General features: G+C 38.8%; 1 protein-coding gene across 1 annotated transcript in view; it reads left to right on the top strand.

Annotated features, from left to right (window-relative positions):
- The first annotated feature begins 3,303 nt into the window (after positions 1-3,303).
- Positions 3,304-20,984, top strand: part of MGC137454 (uncharacterized protein) — a 269,686-nt gene continuing 252,005 nt past the window's right edge. Inside the window, exons 1-2 of the mRNA NM_001077100.1 lie at positions 3,304-3,520; positions 9,437-9,515. The gene's annotated coding sequence lies outside the window, so the exon portion shown is untranslated. The remainder of the gene's footprint in view (positions 3,521-9,436; positions 9,516-20,984) is intronic.

The following is a 20,984-nucleotide window of genomic DNA, read 5'->3' as shown; positions in this document are numbered from 1 at the left end:
GCTTTCACTCCAAGGCTTTAGCATATCTGTTTTCCTTGTTCTTTGCTTTTTGCATCTGGTGTACACATTTCTCCTTTTGCCAGCAGCAGGTGTTTATTCAAAGCCACTTTCTTGGATGGACCTAAAATCTGTTTTATAGAGTGAATTAAGTCAGAAAAAGAAAAACAGATATTGTATATTAAGGCACATGTATGGAATCTAGGAATCTGGAAAAGTGGTACAGGTGAGCCTGTTTGCAGAACAGAAATAGAGATGCAGAAGTAAAGAGTAGACATGTGGACACAAGTGCAGAAGGGGAGGGAGGGATGAACTGGGATATTAGGATTGATATATATACACTAACATGTGTAAAATGGCAAGCTCTGTAGCACAGGGAGCTCAGCTTGGTGCCCTGTGATGACCTAGATGGGAGGGCTGGGAGGAGGCAGTGGAAGGGAGGTTCAAGAGCGAGAGGATACATATACATATAGCTGATTCACTTCACTGTACGGCAGAAACCAACACAACATTTTAAAGCAACTATATTTCAATTTAAAGAAGTCACCTTCTCTGCTGGGTTTCCCTCATCAATCTATTTGTTAGTCACTCAGTCGTGTCTGACTCCACCTCATGGACTATAGCCTGTCAGGCTCCTCTGTTTATGGAATTCTCTAGGCAAGAATACTGGAGTGGGTACCAGTTCCTTCTTGAGGGAATCTTCCTGACCCAGTCATCGAACCTGGTTCTCCTGCATTGCAGGCTGATTCTTTACCATCTGAGCCACCAGGGAAGGTGGCACTAGTGGTAAAGAACTCGCCTGCCAATGCAGGAGAAATAAGAGACTCAGGTTTGGTGCCTAGGTTGGGAAGATCCTCTGGAGGAGAGCATGGTGACTCACTCCAGTATTCTTGCCTGGAGAATTCCATGGACAGAAGAGACTGGCAAGCTATATTCCATAGGGTTGCAAAAGAGTTGGGCATGACTGAATCAACTTCACAAGCACATCAATCTATTTAGAATTATACCCTTCTACATCATGTGAAACGCAAGCTGGAATCAAGATTGCCGGGAGAAATATCAAGAACCTCAGATACGCAGATGACACCACCCTTGTGGCAGAAACTGAAGAGGAACTAAAAAGCCTCTTGATGAAAGTGAAAGTGGGAGAGTGAAAAAGTTGGCTTAAAGCTCAACATTCAGAAAACGAAGATCATGGCATCCGGTGCCATCACTTCATGGGAAATAGATGGGGAAAGAGTGGAAACAGTGTCAGACTTTACTTTTTTGGGCTCCAAACTCACTGCAGATGGTGATTGCAGCCATGAAATTAAAAGACGCTTACTCCTTGGAAGTAATGACCAACCTAGGAAAAGGAAAGTTATGACCAACCTAGATGGCATATTCAAAAGCAGAGACATTACTTTGCTAACAAAGGTCCATCTAGTCAAGGCTATGGTTTTTCCAGTGGTCATGTATGGATGTGAGAGTTGGACTGTGAAGAAAGCTGGGCACCGAAGAATTGATGCTTTTGAACTGTGGTGTTGGAGAAGACTCTTGAGAGTCCCTTGGACTGCAAGGAGATCCAACCAGTCCATTCTGAAGGAGATCAGCCCTGGGATTTCTTTGGAAGGAATGATGCTAAAGCTGAAACTCCAGTACTTTGGCCACCTCATGTGAAGTGTTGACTCATTGGAAAAGACTCTGATGCTGGGATGGATTGGGGGCAGGAGGAGAAGGGGACGACAGAGGATGAGATGGCTGGATGGTATCACTGACTCGATGGACGTGAGTCTGAGTCACCTCCGGGAGTTGGTGATGGACAGGGAGGCCTGGTGTGCTGCAATTCATGGGGTCGCAAAGAGTCGGACACAACTGAGCGACTGAACTGAACTGAACTTCTTTGTTAGTCTCCTTCTTTTCTCTCTTTTTTTTTTTTTTCAGTAGAATGGATCATCATCCAACATAGCCAAATATCTTATTGCTTTTTTGTTTGTTTTCTTTCTGACTTGCCTAGAATGTAATTTTGGTCTAATTTCATCACTAGAATGTCTCTGTTGCCTAAAACTTCATTGAGCACATCATACACACTCAAGAGGTATTTGTGGAGTAAATGAATGTTTGAAGTCAGTTTTTTTAGTGCCCAGATATTCATGCCTTGCACACTCAGTATTTCTTTTCCATTGGCTGAGTTTTACAAAAAACTTGCCAGGACCTGACATGATTCTCCACCCCACCTTTTAAGACTTTACTTTCTGTTTTTGAGGGCAGTTACACAATACCCATATCCAGTGTAGAGCATTCTTTTGTTTTCAGACATGTTTTCCTGGCTTTGTACAATAGTTATTTTGCATACACTTGAAAGTGCCCAAATAGAATCAGGTATATACCTCTTGGAGTGTGTTATTTCTACTGAGCATTAATTCATTATTTGTAGTTTCTTTCTGTAGGTTTAATTCTCAGATGGCAACTTTAATTTAAGCTTCAGAACTCGTAGTCACCGATAACCTCTTTGAATGTGTTGAAATTGAGTTCAGTCCAGCTGTGAACATTTGAATTTATATAATCAGTGTTTATCCTTTGCCACCTCCTTGTTATAAATGGTGGTTAGGTGCACAGGCCAATCCACAGAAACCTATTTTATCCACATGAAGCTGAACAGTAGTTCTAATAATATCATTGTACCTACATGATTTTTAAGTTTTTTTAAAATGAGGACATCTATCCAGTTTCTAAGTGGCTGTGAGGTCTATCTGGCTACTAGTTCCAAGTACTTGATTTCACAAATATTTTTGGAATTAGCTTAATGGCATGTTGGGGATTACATTTACTTGGGGTATTTCATTATCTTGGATAAAATGTGACAGTGTTGATTAAATGTAGAATACAGGAATAAGAAGTTCAAAAGCATGAAGTTGTAACATTTAGGATTAATTCTGTAGCTTTTTCATCCTCTCATACAAACATGTGGCCCTTCTTACCAGCTTGTATACAAAATTCTCTTTCTTTTGTGCCTGTATCACCTGGTTAGCAAATCAGACATTTGGATTGACCATTTTAATATTTGAAAGACTGGCAGTTTTGTTAACAGAAGGACAGAGAATTTACCACAAAATGGCAAAGGACCACTCTTGCAGTCCTAACTTACTTTGTCAAGCAATCTCTTAATGGAGGAAATGAGAGACAGGAGATGCAGTTAAGTTCTGAATTCTGATCTGGAACATTTGTGAAGACAATCTATGTTCCTGCCATCATGATACTTAGCAGTGGTCCCTTAGAATCACACAGTGATCTACAGACAAAAAGAGAACCATTCGTCCTCTGAAAGAATGAGCAAACTTCTCGTCTCATGATCAGACTGAACTGTGCAATGTCACCGGGCTGATTCAATAACGCTGCAGTGGATTGTGTACATGTCCCTATCTTTATTCTCTTCAGCCTTCCTTCTAGTACCTAACAATCCCCATCCTGTAGTAGACCATTATTGAAAGAGATGAGAAGAGGGAGACGTATACTCTCATTTTAGACATGTTCGCCTCTGGTGGTATGTGAATACTTAGTTTTCTCTGGAACTGAGTTTTACCACTTACTATACTGCCACACTTTATCATCCATGTATTTAACCTCAGATATTTGTGTGCTCTCTTCTCTGCTCAGTATTTCTGAAAATAACATTTACAGATACCTGGAACCTTGACAACCTAGCGTTGGTTATCCACAATATAAGGAGAATGTTTAGATTTTATATTCAATGATGTAAAATAATTTATATAAAATATTTAAATTATCTGGATACTCATTTTCTGTTGACTTTTCATTTATGTTGGAGCAAAGTAAAAGTCAACTGACATCACAATAATTACTGTGAAAGTTTTGCCTTTGTTTGAATTGAGAGAATTGAATCTTCACAGGATAACACTATATAATGTCAAATACAAAAGAATATGTACCATACCATGTTTATCTTGCATATGAATGTGTTGGGTGATGGGTAGATTCTATCTTTGTACTATTGCAACATTCTTTCTTTATGGTTTTCAATTCAGTGAAGATATTTTCATAAGCTGTATTTAAGAAACATGGGTATTGCGTTTATGTTCTTTGTCACATAAAATGACCAATTGGTTGTCCAAAGGAGTTTGCTAGTAAAAAAGGGAAATTATGAAAATTAATCAATGATCAAAATATGCTTAAATCAATGGTAATCAAACCAGTAGTAATTGGTTTGAAATGAAATATATAAATACTGTAGATAAATAGAACTTTCTACTAGTTTACTCAGTTTTAGAAAAACATTATATATCATGTTAGCTTAATGTGGTTAAGTTGATTGGCAGTTGTTTTGTAATTTCAGTGAGAGGAAATTTCTCCACTTTCCTTATTTCTGTGTGGACATGTACCCATTAAAGAAACATTCCTGCCATCTTATTCCATCCTTCATTCTATCCACAGAGGTAGAGTGAATTGCCTTGTTGGAAGATAATAAGCATTGATTTATCATAGGTTGTGGCTGCTCAGTAGACCCTAACTTTCTTCATGTATGTTATCCTGAGATTTAGACTTGGAAGAACTGAGCAAGGAATGCTTGTCCTAATACTGAGCCAGGTTTTTAGTGCTTTATCAGTATGAAAAATGATGTGTCAATTTCCATCCATCTATCTCTTTCTCTGGACTGGTTCCTGCCTTGGGAGAGAGAGTAATTAATCATTATTGAGTATCTTAAACCCTGACAGTTTTTCTTTTCATTTATTTTGTAAATTTGTTTTATTTTTAAAGTTATATGGGAGCAAAATGCAAAGGATTTCATTCCTTTTTATGTTATATAAATATAAGTAAAATTATAATGAAAATGATTTAAGTCAACCCCAAGAATCCCTGATGATGGTTTTTCTTTCATGTGCATCTGTATGTCACTTAAGTTAGAAGAAATCTGAGATAAGAGAATTGTCATTAACATTCTCAAACTCAAAAAATACTAAGGCAATATCTCTTGAAACTTAAAAAATAAAGTCAGTTTTAAGGAATATTTTTAGAATATAGTAGTGATAATAGCTAGTTTTAAAATTTTCCTGAATTCACAATAAAAAAGCCCAGAAGCAGATAGGACAGCAATGCCACAAATCTGTAGAAAGTATTTGTAGCAAAATTAGCTGATGAGGTATGAATTCCAAAATATGATCAGGTTAGGTAAAACACCAACAGTAGTAACAACTACATCATAACAAGTTCTCCATGTGACTACTCATTTCCTGGAAATACAGCATAGGAATATGTTAAACCCCACTACAGGAACGCAATCAGCATGTTCTGGGTTATGGGGAGAAATTGTCTTGGAGAAAGTTGCCTTTAAAAAAGAACTGAAAAAATAAAAAAAGAATAGACTTAAGAGACTTCAGTGACACTGCAAAGTCTAGATTATGTTAGGATCTTGATTCAAGCAAATTATAAAAATTATAAAATATGAATATATTTGATTATATTAATGAATTATCATTAATTATATTTAAAAAGATGTGATAATGGTATTATGGTCATTTAAAAAAGAATTCCTAACTTTTAGAAATGTATAATGAAATATTTATAGTTAATATGTCTTTTGTTTTTGTTGTTTTGTAGCTAAATTCTGTCCAACTCTTTGCAACCCCGTAGACTGTAGCCCATCAGGCTCCTCTGTGAGATTTCCCAGGCAAGAATATTGGAGTGGGTTGCCATTTCCTTCTCTAGGGCATCTTCCTGACCCAGGGATTGAACCCTCATTTCCTGCTTTGCGGGCAGATTCTTTACTGAGCTACTTGAGAAGCCAGAATGTCTGAACAGGAGGAAATAAAATGGTAGAGGAAGATTGGTTGTGAATTAGTAATTTCTGAAGGTGGGCAATTGAGGTTCATTATAGTATTTTGTCTCTGCTTTGGCATCTGTTTGAAGTTTTTTATAAGGAAAATTTTTAAAACATCCACCAAAAGAACAAAGATGTTTAAATGAGACTATAGGAACTAGAGGATGGGCCAATAAGACTTTAGAGAACGTGGTTTTCATAGTATAAAATGAAAGAAGGATAAAGAAAAATTTTAAATCTTGGATAGCTAGTAAAATCAATCCAGTTCTGTTCAAATATTATAGCTCCCTAGCAATCTATAATAGCAGATAAGTGCAAAATACTTTCTTTTTTACTTTGTAATATATTTATGTGAATGTGAATGTGAAAGTTGCTCAGTCGTGTCCGACTCTTTGCAACCCCAAGGACTATATAGTCCATGGAATTCTCTAGGCCAGAATACGGGAGTGGGTAGCCTTTCCCTTCTCCAGGGGATCTTCCCAACCCAGGGATTGAACCCAGGTCTCCCACATCTTACACTTAAAAAGCCCTGTTTGACAGATTGGCAGTTCCCACAACTTTTTACTAAATCCAAGTTTGCATGATGAGAATAGTTTACAGATTTGCTTCAGCCATTGGAGTGACTGAGATGTCTAATCTCCTGAACTAGGACTTTATCTGTGTCCAGCTGTAAGTAACATTGTCTTTTGGCTTTAATATATTATATAGAGATATAATTTCTTATTTATGTCATACTCTCCACATGCTTGGGAAACACTAGACTAAATCATAAATCTGACTTCTTATCCCCTTTACTTAGGAACTCTATGGCCTACATCATTGCTCAGAATTGGTCAATGTCATTTTTAAGCGATACACACTTCAGAAAGAAGCAGATGCCAATCTGTCAATCAACACATATTTATTGATTTTCTAGGCATAGTGGAGGAGGGAGACTACATACTTTGCTTTACCATCTGTTCTCGATCAAAATCCCTTTATTTATCCACTGATTCTGATATTGCAAATTCCACTGACACTGATACTACAGCAGTCACCAGGCACTCAGTTCAGTTCAGTTCAATTCATTCTAGTCCCTCAGTCATGTCCGACTCTTTGAGACCTCACGGACTGCAGCGTGCCATGCCTCCCTGTAAACTCCCTCCTGGAGTTTACTCAAACTCATGTCCATCGAGTCGGTGATGCCATCCAACCATCTCATCCTCTGTCGTCCCCTGCACTCACTTGGTAGTTATTTAGTAAACATTTCATGAGTGGCTAACAAGTATTTGACTCAGAGCTGAGTCCTGGAAATTAAAAGCTGAATATGTGAGGCATGGTTCTTGCTCCCCTGTTCTTTCTTTTCTTAATGCTCAGTCTCTTAGTCTTCAGTGCTAAATTTGACATCAATGTCCTCTGCTTTATAAAAACTTCCTAATTCTTAAGGTTCCAGATGGCTCCCTAGACTCCCTCTGGTCTAAGCTTATTCCATCTCTTGGATAATTCACCAATTCCTGCTGCCTCTGATGAAATACAGCCCTTTCTATCATCATTTTCCATTCATTTAACAGTAGTTATTGTTGTTCAGTTGTGTCCTACTTAGTAAGACTACAAAATATTTTGACTACGAAAAATATTTGACTACAAAAAACTTTTTTCCAAAAAACCCTAGTTGTGTCCTACTCTTTGTGATTCCATGGACTGCAGCACGGTAGGCTTCCCTGTTCCTCACCATCTCCTGGAGCTTGCTCAAACTTATGTCCATTGAGTCAGTGATGCCATCCAACCATCTTGTCCTCTGTCTTCCCCTTCTCTTCTTGCCTTTTATCTTTTCCAGCATCAGGTTCTTTCCCAATGAGTTGGCTCTTCACATCAGGTGGCCAAAGTGTTGGAGCTTCAGCTTCAGCATTAGTCTTTCCAATGAATATTCAGTAGTTGAGCATCCTACCCTGCTGTATAGTGAGAGACAGAGAATGGTGAACACTATAATAGTATGACAGGTTTCCCAGGAGGGGCTAGTGCCTGGCCCCTAGAACCCACGTGCCAATGCAGGTAGATGTAAGAGACCTGGGTTTGATCCCTGGGTTGGGAAGATCCCCTGGAGAAGGAAATGGCAACCCATTCCAGTATGCTTGCCTGGGAAATCCCATGGACAGAGGAGCCTGGTGGACTACAGTCCATGGGGTCACACACAGTTGGACACAACTGAAGCAACTTAGCATCATAATGGTATAAGAGTGTACAAGGAACAGAGGGAATTCTGAGTGACACTGCTTGGTAGCTAAGGAAGGACTTCACAGAGTATGAAAATTAGTTTGAGTTTCAAAGAATAACATACAGAATTGGGATAACATTTTCCTTCTACAGCCCCTCCCTCTTCAACATAGTTGGGTTTAGCCATATAGCACTCATTTATTTGAGTCATTGAATAAATATTTATCAAGTACCTACTATATGACAGGGACTCTACTAGACCCTGATTCAGCAGGTGAACAGGGTGCCAATCCAACAAAGAGACAGTATGGGGAATACTGATAATCTGGGTCAAGGATGCGGAGTGGGATAGGATCAGACATGCACAGATCAAGTCCAAGTCAAGAGTACTGGGACTCTCAGTCTGATTCTTGGAAGATGCTTTTGTCCTCAGAAATTTGGGGTAGGCTCATAATCAGACAGCTTTGGAAGTGCAAGCGTATAATGCAGGTGACTCATTTTCCACTTCAGGTATAATCAGTATCATTTATGTGGGTTCAAATTGAAAATGTGTTATCTTGGCAAAGCTATTCATTTTGTGCCCTTGTTTCCATATTTTTAAAATGAAAATAAGTGTTACCACCATACAGATTCTTGGGAATATCAAACATAACTTATGTAACTCAAGAATGTTTTTCAGTTGGAAGGTGCTCAATAAATATAATCATTTAAAATTTGGGGATCTTGAACCAATGGTAGTTACAGCATTTCCAAAAGGATGAAACAGCAGGGATCTGAGTGTGTGTGTGTGTTTGGTAGGTAGCTCCCACACACAGTGTAAGAGCGTACATGCTACAGAAAGAATTTGTGAGCCAGTGATAGTCACCAATCATCGTGGAATTAAGTTTCAGCTGTCACTTTGCAGTGGTATGAATTTACATCAAGGAGTGTTGGAACTCCATCTTATTTTTCTGAGAGTGAGGTGACATGGTTCTGGTACATTTTTCTATAGCTGAAATCTATTAAAATCCACTCTTTATAGTTTTTCAGGTGATATTTGTATGAGTTTATTTAAGTTTTAGTAACCAGAGTGCTTGGATAGAGCTGCACCTATTACTTGCCTTTATCACATTTTTTTTTAAATGTGGAGTTTTGTGTATTTCAGGCTTCTTTGGTGGCTCAGAGGTTAAAGCGTCTGCCTCCAATGTGGGAGGCCTGGGTTCGATCCTTAGGTTGAAGATTCCCCTGGAGAAGGAAATGGCAATCCACTCCAGTATTCTTGCCTGGAGAATCCCATGGACGGAGGAGCCTGGTAGGCTACAGTCCTCGGGGTCGCAAAGAGTCGGACACGACTGAGCGACTTCACTTTCACTTTCACTTTTGTGTATTTCATATGAAAGACAATATCCCAGTTTAAGTTATAACTTGTGATTTTTTTTCATGATCTCACAGAAATGCTCCCATAAAGGCAATTAGAGCCTTTCGTCTTTATCACCAGAACTTTGACTGCTTTCATTAGAGATGTGAAAATGTGAGTATGGTGGTGGGAAGGATTTGAGAACTGAGACAGCTCAAGTATGTCATAAGATTAATTTTAGACTAGGTATTTTTTTCTATTCAGTGCTCACTTACTTTCTCAATTTTTATAGTATCATGCTAAGATTTAAAATATCCAAGACATTTTTGACCAGAGAGACAGAATTATTTCCCAAGAGGATTGATTCATTGTGCATTTATATTCTTCTCCAAGCTGAATAAATTTCAGAGCTAGGCCAAGAAATGTGTAAAAGGTTTGCATAGTCTAACCATGTCTCTAGAACCAACATATTCATGCTCTTTGATGCTACTTTGTTTTCAAGTCGTGTCCTGGAATGTCCACAATAGCACATTCTGTTGCTTATTGAGCACAAAGTTATTTTATCAAAGTATATAATTTCTCAATAGTTTTCTACCAATCCCTTATCTCCCTTGCCACTGGCCAAAAACTGTAGCAGCAACAAAAACAGGCCAAGCCAAAACTAAACTAAAAATGTAAACAGTAGAGGGTTTTAAAAATCACTTTCTACTTAGAACACGTTAAAATCATCCAGATCATATTTGAGGTTTAATTAAAAAAAAATAAATTCCCATCTGGGGTCCTTGATGGCACTCCATGGTAAAATATCTTTGAGACTAACAAGAAAATTAGCAAAATTGTTTTAGTGCAGTAACTTATCTTTTAAACCACCAATAACTAAAGTTTTTAGTGAGAGGAGAGGGACTGCATTTTCATTTTTCCCATGTAGATCAGACGGTTTAAGTAAATTAACAACAAGACAAGTATCTTATTGTCACTAATGGGTGTGGCTAAGCCTGTCCTTGTTTAATTGAGAGCCATGAAAGATGATCAGAGAGTACATTAATAGATAGCAACATGTTGTGACCTAGATAGGTCAAAGTATAAATAATTTTAATGGTCTAAAAGCCAAACTGGTAAGAAAGAAACTCATCTGGGTCAAGACAGTTGTACTTTAGAGATGGCTCTGTTAGAGGAAGAACCATGCCTTAATCCTAATGACCAAGGGCAGCACTGCAGCCCTGAAATGTGATCAACACTGAGGTTCTGGGCAGACTATTTAGACCAGGAACTGTTTAGACCAGGGGGCTAAGGTTCGAGGTACAGATTTGCTGCCAAGCACATGATAAAAGCTTAGCTATTAGGGTGAGACCTACAGTCAGAGCCCTTCAGATGGCAGAGTAATTTGAGGTACTTTGAGTATGCTTTACATCTTCACAAATTAAAGACAGAGTTGGTCCTGGACCTGTGATGCTGAGCAAGGACTTGCAGATGAGAATTAAGACCTAAAATATTCCTATTCATGATTTATCCCTTAGTGAATCACAGTTTCTCTCTGTTCCTAACTGGTCTGTTCATTTGACTGCTAACTAATATATAGGATGGTGGTTAAACAGCCCTTTTGGTTTAGGACATATCCCTTCACTAGATTTGGGACCCAGGTCAGGTTGTTTAGCTTTTCAAAGCTTCTGTTTCTTTATCTATAGTAAGAGAATAAGAAAATTACTTCACAATTTGATAGTTAGCATTGATGTAAAACAGTTGGTTTAATGCCAGGCACAGGGTCATTAGAATTTGCACTCTATTTTTAATTCTAACTAGTTTGGCTAAAGGGTTGATACACAGGCATCTGTTGATACACAGCCTTCCATCATCTGACCACTCAGTGGGTTCCTCCTTCTACCTCTTTTCTTGTGCCTGTCAGCCTGGCTGAATTGTGTGACACTTCCACAGTAAGTTTCAATAAAAAAAAAAACCTGTGACCATGCTTGCTGAGAAACATAACATCTGAATCCTACCTCTAGAGGTCTGTTTAATAGATTAATCAATTTTGCCTAAGCTTTGAATATGATTTTTCTCTTCTGAATACAATATGGAGAGTTTCCCCCCCCCCCTCTGGGTATGATTCTTTTGTGAAAATGTTGAGCATTGTATTAAGAATAAGATGCAAATATGCTTTTAAAAAAGGGATAGGCGAGGTTAAAAATTGTTTTCTAAGTGGTTAATTGTTTTGGCTTCATGATTAATTTTATGGGGAAACCCTAAATATATACTATTAAGTTATTGTCCAATTTCTTTTTGCTTATCAAACGTGGTTTTTAAAGATTTATCCGGGCCAGATTTAGCCATATTTTAGAAAATGTAAATTTTTTTAAAAAGTTGCTGCCTACGCACAAATTATTTAAGGCTTTGTCTGAAATCATTTTAGAAAAATAGTTATGTTTATGAGTAATGAAATAATGAATGCTTATATTTATGAGTAATGAAATAACATGTACAATTTATTGAATAATTGTTAATAATTAATAACAAATAATGAAATACAGTCAAGAAATAGATTCTAGCCTTGAAAAATGGACAGTGCTTAAAATGTGATCATGAGAGATTTCTCTCAGTAAGGTTGGTGTTTCAGCTGACACTGGGTTCCTGTGACAATGGGAAGTAAAGAAAGAACAGTGGAGGTTTAACTGTACCTTACTTAGTACTTAGATCAAAGAGTTACTAACAATTCAGAACCATAGCAGCTCTGTAATCCTCAGCACTCAATAAATAGATTGCTGAAGTAAAGGTCAGTTTGCTTAATGTCTAGAGAAAAAGGGAAAAAGGCAGCTATTTAGCCCTCACAGTTTTCAAAGTAGAAAAGAATGGAGGTGATAATGGATGTGGAATTTTTTTCCAATCTTCAACCATTCAGCATGATTCATTGAATACTTGTTGCATGCAAAGCACTTTGTGCAAAGTACTGTATGTTAAGCTTTGTGGAGGGATATGAAAAACGTATAATAAAAGCATTTATGTAGCACATTTCAAGTAAAGAAAATTTTTTCACATACATCATCTCATGTAACCTTGACAACATCCCTGTGAAGAAGAAATACAGATGTGATTGTTTTTCCCACTTAGAGATATGATAGTTTAAGGTCTTATGAAATTAAATGATTTGTCCAGTCACCTGTAGCATTGGCATCTGGATCCACATCTTCATCTACGAATATTCATTCATTTGAAAATATTTACTGTGGTCCTACTATGTGCCAAGCATGGTGCCAATACTTGGCAATGATAGAAAGCCCTTGCTCTTCCAGAGCTCACAGTCCAGATGGGGATATGGGAAAATAATAATTCCAAGTAGAAAATGCTGGGCTCTGTGTGGGTGGTACAGATGTCAAGTGAAATACACTGACAGTTTAGAGAGGGAAGTCCCTTTCACTCCAGCAAAAAATGCGGGGCCTTGACATCAATAGAAACATAGGCATAGAGAACAAACATGTGGGTACCAAGGGGTGAGAGGGAATGGGATGGATTGGGAGATCAGTATTGACATATATACAGCACTGTGATGAAACAGAGGATGTGAGGTGGTCTATAAAAAAAGCTGAGCGCCGAAGAATTGATGCTTTGAACTGTGGTGTTGGAAAAGCCTCTTGAGAGTCCCTTGGACTGCAAGGAGATCCAACCAGTCCATTCTAAAGGAGATCAGTCCTGGGTGTTCATTGATGGGACTGATGTTGAAGCTGAAACTTCGATACTTTGGCCACCTGATGCAAAGAGCTAACTTATTGGAAAAGAACCTGATGCTGGAAAGATTGAGGGCAGGAGGAGAAGAGGATGACAGAGGATGAGATGGTTGGATGGCATCACTGATTCAATGGTCATGAGTTTGAGTGGACTCTGGGAGTTGATGATGGACAGGAAGGCCTGGCATCCTGCGGTTCATGGGGTTGCAAAGAGTCGGACACAACTGAGCTACTGAACTGAACTGAATGAGAACATGATCAACATTTTGAAACCCCATGGACTGTAGCCCGCCAGGCTTCTCTATCCATGGGATTTTTCAGGCAAGAATACTGGAGTGGGTTGTCATTTTCTTCTCCAGGGGATCCTTCAGACCCAGGGATTTAACCCACGTCTCCTACATCTCCTGAACTGGCAGGTGGATCCTTCATGGACTGGAAGTCCATGAAGTTAAAAGATGCTTGCTCCTTGGAAGAAAAGCTATGACCAACCTAGACAGCTTATTAAAAATCAGAGACGTTGCTTTGCCAACAAAGGTCTGTCTAGTCAAAGCTATGGTTTTTCTAATAGTCATTTATGGATGTGAGAGTTGCACCATAAAGAAGGCTGAATGCTGAAGAATTGATACTTTTGAACTGTGGTGTTGGAGAAGACTCTTGAGAGTCCCTTGGACTACAGGGAGATGCAACAGTCCATCCTTAAGGAAATCAGTCCTGAATATTCATTGGAATGACTGATGTTGAAGTTGAATACTTCAATACTTCCAATACTTTGTCCACCTAATGTGAAGAGCTGACTCATTTGAAAAAACCCTGATGCTGGGAAAGATTGAAGGCAGAAGGAGAAGGGAGTGACAGAGGATGAGATGGTTGGATGGCATCACCAACTCAATGGACATGAGTTTGAGCAAACTCCAGGAGATAGTGAAGGACAGGGAAGCCTGGCATGCTGTAGTCCATGGGGTCGCAAAGAGTCAGATACGACTGAGCGACTGAACAACAATAAGGAGAACATACTGTATAGCATAGGGAGCTCTGCTTGATGCTCTGTGGTGACCTAAATGGCAAGGAGATCCAAGGAAGAGGGGGATGCAGGTATATGTGTGGCTGATTTACTGTGCTGTACAGCAAGAAACTAACAACATTGTAGAGCAACTATACTCCAAAAAAAAGACACACAAGGCTTTGAAGTTGTGTGTGTGTGTATGGTGAGGGGGTCAGGAGCGACAAAATAGACCCCAGGAAGTGTAAGATAAGGCGTTTTTAAGCATTAGAATGAGCTACAAAAAAATAATGAAGATAAATATGGTAAAGTGTGATGTGTGGGTTATAAAGTGTGAGATAAGAGGCAACAAACTAGTTTTTTTTTTTGATGATCAGTTTAAAGCATTTATCTTCTAAATTAACTATTTTGTATGAAGCAATTAGCATAATAGTTATCATAAAACTTTCCCAAATTGTTCTTTTAGAAGACATTTAAAAATATTTGGGGAATTAATTAGGAATTTGATATAAAAGAACTCAATTGAATATATGAAAATGAACAATTATCTTTTGTTATCAAGATTTTTTTTCATGAGTCAGTGACTAAGACTTATTTTCATAGAAGCACTGAGTTCTGCACATGTGTGCTGGGGCTTGACTTGATTTGATACTTCACAAATGGAGTTAGAGATTATTGCCAGTTTCTGATAATTTTCTTCTCCACACTTTATTCAAGGAGATTCTCTGTAATTTTTTTACATTTTTCTTTATATTATATTCTGATCTTCATCCTATTGCAGTTAATTCATTTTCCTGGACAAGTAGATTGGAAATTGACACAAGGTGGAGTAACAGGATGAATTTTTTCAGATTTAAAGGACAATATAGATAAAAAAGTTTTATTATATATTCTAAACCTCCATCTTTAAACTGAATTGGTTACTAATTGTTTTATTGTAGTTTCTTTTCTGGATTTCCTCATTAGTTAGTTCAGTTAGTTCAGTCACTCAGTCGTGTCCGACTCTTTGCGACCCCCTGAATCGCAGCATGCCAGGCCTCCCTGTCCATCACCAACTCCGGGAGTTCACTCAGACTCACGTCCATTGAGTCATCGATGCCATCCAGCATCTCATCCTCTGTCATCCCCTTCTCCTCCTGCCCCCAATCCCTCCCAGCATCAGGGTCTTTTCCAATGAGTCAACTCTTCGCATGAGGTGGCCAAAGTACTGGAGTTTCAGCTTTAGCATCATTCCTTCCAAAGAAATCCCACGGCTGATCTCCTTCAGAATGGACTGGTTGGATCTCCTTGCAGTCCAAGGGACTCTCAAGAGTCTTCTCCAACACCACACTTCAAAAGCATCAATTCTTTGGCGCTCAGCCTTCTTCACAGTCCAGCTCTCACATCCATACATGACCACAGGAAAAACCATAGCCTTGACTAGATGGACCTTTGTTGGCAAAGTAATGTCTCTCCTTTTGAATATGCTATCTAGGTTGGTCATAACTTTCCTTCCAAGGAGCAAGCGTCTTTTGATTTCATGGCTGCAGTCACCATCTGCAGTGATTTTGGAGCCCCCCAAAATAAAGTCTGACACTTTCCACTGTTTCCCCATCTATTTGCCATGAAGTGATGGGACCGGATGCCATGATCTTCGTTTTCTGAATGTTGAGCTTTAAGCCAACTTTTTCACTCTCCACTTTCACTTTCATCAAGAGGCTTTTGAGTTCCTCTTCACTTTCTGCCATAAGGGTGGTGTCATCTGCATATCTGAGGTGATTGATATTTCTCCCGGTAACCTTGATTCCAGCTTGTGTTTCTTCCAGTCCAGCGTTTCTTATGATGTACTCTGCATAGAAGTTAAATACACAGGGTGACAATATACAGCCTTGACGTACTCCTTTTCCTATTTGGAACCAGTCTGTTGTTCCATGTCCAGTTCTAACTGTTGCTTCCTGACCTGCATACAAATTTCTCAAGAGGCAGATCAGGTGGTCTGGTATTCCCATCTCTTTCAGAATTTTCCACAGTTTATTGTGATTTCCTCAGTACTAGTTAGTAATACAGTATGTTTTTTTTTTAATCACAAGCATTTCTTTATGTAATTTAATGCTGTCCATCTTTACAAAAATTCAATTAACTAAAACATAGTCTCTTTTAAAAAGTGTATGTTGTTTAGGATCATCAATTTTCTTATGAATATCAAAGAACGCAATGAAAAATACTTATCATTTTGTCAAATGACCAAAGCAAATATTCACAGATATGTACATATATATAATATGTGTGTAAAATTTTATTAAGTTGACATTGATTAAATTAGAAAAGTAAGGTGGATGTATATTTTCTTTACTATTAAATCTTTTTTATTAGTGTCAGTTCATAAGCCTAATCCTTTAGAGTCCTCTTCAGTAACTTATATAAATTATCGGTGGTCAGAGTTCCCAAAATATATGTTCTTAAAAGTGTTGATTAATACATATTTATAATTTTTCACACATTGTGCTACTGCTGCTGCTAAGTCGCTTCAGTCATGTCCGACTCTGTGCGACCCCATAGACGGCAGCCCACCAGGCTCCCCTGTCCCTAGGATTCTCCCGGCAAGAACACTGGAGTGGGTCGCCATTTCCTTCTCCAATGCATAAAAGTGAAAAGTGAAAGTGAAGTTGCTCAGTCGTGTCCGACTCCTAACCACCCCATGGACTGCAGCCTACCAGACTCCTCTCCATGGCATTTGCCAGGCAAAGAGTACTGGAGTGGGGTGCCATCGCCTTCTCCAATCACACATTGTAGATATATAGAATTATTAATCATTATTGTCTCTATTGGAGAAGGCAGTGGTACCCCCCTCCAGTACTCTTGCCTGGAAAATCCCATGGACGGAGGAGCCTGGTGAGCTGCAGTCCATGGGGTCGCTAGGAGTCGGACACGACTGAGCGACTTCACTTTGACTTTTCACTTTCATGCATTGGAGGAGGAAATGGCAACCCACTCCAGTGTTCTTGCCTGGAGAATCCCATGGACAGAGGAGCCTGGTGGGCTGCTGTCTATGGGGTCGCACAGAGTCGGACACGACTGAAGCGACTTAGCAGCAGCAGCATTGTTTCTATTCATAAAATTTGAAATATTTTCGTGGCTGGGAATCATAGTCTAAAAGTATGTTTCTGTGTAACAGTTTCAAATTAACACAATTAACAGAGAAGTTTTCAAAGAGTATAAAGTCATTATTAAAAATTTTAGAAAGTACTTAAATAATGAGAAAAACTAATTTGTTGAGGATTTACTATATGCCAGGTATTACCTGAACTCTTTTCGTACTTATCTTCATGTATATTCTATGAGATAACTATTATTATTTTAGAAATAAAGAAGTTGAAATGCAGAAAACTGATACACTGGTTTTTCTCTTCCTCTTGCCTTCCAATCTTCTATCAGTGTTTCTATTGGCTGAAACCAGCCATAAGCCATCTGTCAGGGCTTCTTGGGAAATAGAGTAGTCAAAGTTCAATACTCTGAAAGATACCCCAAACTGGGGAGGGGCGAAGAGTGGCTCCCAGGACAAAGAGGTCCAGAACTAACACATGCCTACTGTGTAGCAAGCACAGGTGTGTGCTGTTGTTTGCCAAGGTTTCATATGAAATACTACTTGGTCATTCATTTCTTTAGCAAATGTTAACTACCTGCTAGTGAGTGTGATTAAGATATATATAAAATAAACTGCTTAGTAAGGGAAGAGTTAGGTTCCTAAATACAGACAGAGCATAAATAATGAAAAGTAAATGTGTATGGAGAGTGTTCCAGAAGAACAGATGAAAAAAGATTTAATTCAGACCAGAGGAAGCAGAAGTGTGAAAGCTACAGAAAAAGAATGTGGTTTGAGCTGGATTTTAAAAGAAATGGGAAGATTGGCTGAAAGCCAGTTAGGTGGGCTTTCAGGCCCAGAAAAAGCATGAATAAAGACACTGAAAGATTTAAAGGGAGTTGTTTATCAAGTACAGTGTTTATAGCGGGAGTACAAAGGATATGAAAGAAACTGGAGAAGGAATGGTCAATTCCACTTTAACTCAAGGTCACTCTGTATTTGAAGAGTACTGATTCTTAACCAGACTTCAGGACTATTTACCCTTGCAGATTAGTTGCATCCATCTTTCTCTTCTCACTGCTTGCATAGACCAGCGTAGGTCTAATCCTATTCTTGGTCTGAGTATCTTCCTTGCGTTGTATAAGGACTCTTAAATAGAAGAACAAAAGGGAAAAATGCAGACGGCTTGCCTTCCCCAAGCTTAGTATATACTGCTTCCCCAAGTATTCAACTATAAGACAGGAGACGGTGATGCAATGGCTATATGTGAGATCTGACCAGAAAAGAGAATCTGAACAATAACTCCAGCTATGCTGCTTCAATTTCACTCTGATACCTGGACAGAAGGAGTCACCTATGATAACAACCACTGAGGACACCTCTGATGACTTTTGACTAGCGAGGACTCAGAATTTAAAGAAAAGTGAATCAGGTCAGGACTGAGTATGTGGCAATCCAGACAATGTAAATCTGAGTAGCAAAATGTTTCCCTGACTATGCTTTCTCTGTTTGCTCCTCCAAATCCATTCTCTGTTCTTCTCTGTGTTCTAGGAAGCTGACCTCTAGGTTTGCCTTTTAGGTGCTCCTATCCTTTGGAATCCTGTTGATTTTGCTCTTTGGGAAGCATTAGTGGAAGAGGAGAGGGAAGATGAAGAGAATAGAGGTGTTTATTGCCCCTCGTCTTCTCTCCCAGACCATAGTATTGCAGAGGCTGTGTTCCTTTAGCTACTGTCAGATGGTCCCTCATTCTTGACTCTCTCTTTTATGAGATTTCAGTGGCACTGTACCCTTCCTTATCCTTTCTGGTGGAGGGGTGATAACAATTCCCCACTGTTGCTAGTCTTCAGCTGCTTAACCATTCTTTGTCAGTTTCCTTAATCCTGCCTATACCTCTGTAAAATGGATACTGTGCTGTGCCATTGTAAACCTTCCATCAGAACTGATGAATGGCTCTCAGTTCTTTCAGGAATTGCCCTCAGTCATGTGCCTTCTCCACAGTTCTGTTCCCTTCCTGGAGCAGTCTGCATCAAGGACTGATCACCGTGGGGCACAGGACAGCCACAGGCTTGTTCGAGACCTTTGTTGGAACTACACTGAGACTCAGCTTCTGCCCCTTCCAGATCTGCTTTCTCTTCCTGAGTTTTAGAAGCATGGATCCTGAGAGTGCTCCCTAAAATTGACCTGGAACTCTGATCTCAGACTTGATATCTGCTTTCACAGAGACCCCAGTTTACAACACTCATTCTTAAAAAAGCATGTGAGCTGGCTGATTCCTGTAAATTATAATTGTCTTTTTTTTTTTGCCTGTAGTGATCAATAGGACCCACACTGGGCCTAATTTTTTCCTATACCTTCCCCATTCATTTCCATAGGATCCTTTATGGTCTTCTCATACTCATGTCAATCTGTGCCCTTAAAATTTATCTAAAACTAAGCATTGAAACTATCTTAAACTCCAAATGTATGCCTTGTAAGTCAGAAGATATTTAAAAATATAATAGCATCCAGTATTGTTGAAATTGTTAAGGCACAGATATATTTATATACTGCTGACAGCACTGTTAATCAAAATAACTCGAGAAAAATGCATGCCATTACACGTCATTGTGCTATTTGCCTAATAGTCACTTTCCTGAGAATTTATTCTTAAACAATAAAAAGGAAAAACAAATCTGTATCCATAAATTATCATCTTTGTTGAGAGAAGAGACTACCTTTAAATATCTGAAACAAAATACTGAATTTCTATTACAAGGTTGTGAGAGCCTTGCATTTAAGGCTCAGCCCTTTCTGAGAAAATCATGCATTTGATTTCATGAAATTTTTGAGAAGCTTGGAGTTTAGGTATTTTCAGACCTAAAATAACACAGAACTGCTTAGTGATTGATTGACAATTTGTTGTAGAAGCATAGTTACTAGTGGATGTCTGTCGTTGACTGGCTTTCAGAAGTGTGATCACTGGCTTTTATGATCCTGCTGTGTGGCCTGGTTCCTAATGATAGCTTACGGTGAATGGTGTTGGATTCGTGATCTCCGAAGAAGAAGATTTATCTTTGGTACCAGGGACCAGTCTGGATCACTCAGGAGCTTTTGTGTAGCAGAGTTTTATTAAAGTACGAAGAGGGGCAGAGAAAGCTTCTGACATAGATATCAGAAGGAGGACAGAGAGTGCCCCCTTCTAGTGTTAGCAAGGGAGTTATATACTTTTTAAATTGGTTATTACAATAAATCAAAAGAATGTCTCAATGTTGTAAAGATCTTACTAGACCCACTCTCACAATTTACATTTTAAGATAACAGGATTAGAACTGTTGTTAACAGAAAGATTTTACCAGACCCACTCCCATAATATACATTCTAAGATATCGAGATTAGTCAGAAGGTTTTTGAGAAGGGCTTCCCTTGTGGTTCAGCTGATAAAGAATCTGCACATGAATCGGGAGACCTGGATTTGATCCCTGAGTTGGGAAGATCCCCTGGAGAAGGGAAAGGCTACCCACTCCAGTATTCTGGCCTGGAGCATTCCATGGACTGTGTAGTCCATGGGGTTGCAAAGAGTTGGACACAACTGAGCGACTTTCACTTTCAAGAAGGAGAAACTGTCCTCAAGCAGGATACATTGTTTTTATATAATCCTTAGTACAGAGTTTAAACTAAGTTGTATAATCATCAGTTTTAAAGAAAAAGACGTTTTATGTGACTAAGGAATGTAGAGAAAAAAAGATGTTTGTCCTTTCCTCCTCCTTGAGAATTCCAGACCCCTATATCCTTCTTCTTTGAGAGCTCCAGACCCCTCTCTCTTTCTTGGGGATCCTGGACTTCTAATCAACCTGCCTAGAAATAGAGTTTCTCACTAACAGGCCATA

The sequence above is a fragment of the Bos taurus genome, chromosome 3, assembly GCF_002263795.3.
Source record: "Bos taurus isolate L1 Dominette 01449 registration number 42190680 breed Hereford chromosome 3, ARS-UCD2.0, whole genome shotgun sequence".
Taxonomy (NCBI): domain Eukaryota; kingdom Metazoa; phylum Chordata; class Mammalia; order Artiodactyla; family Bovidae; genus Bos; species Bos taurus.
This window is presented reverse-complemented; position numbering and strand designations above follow the sequence as displayed.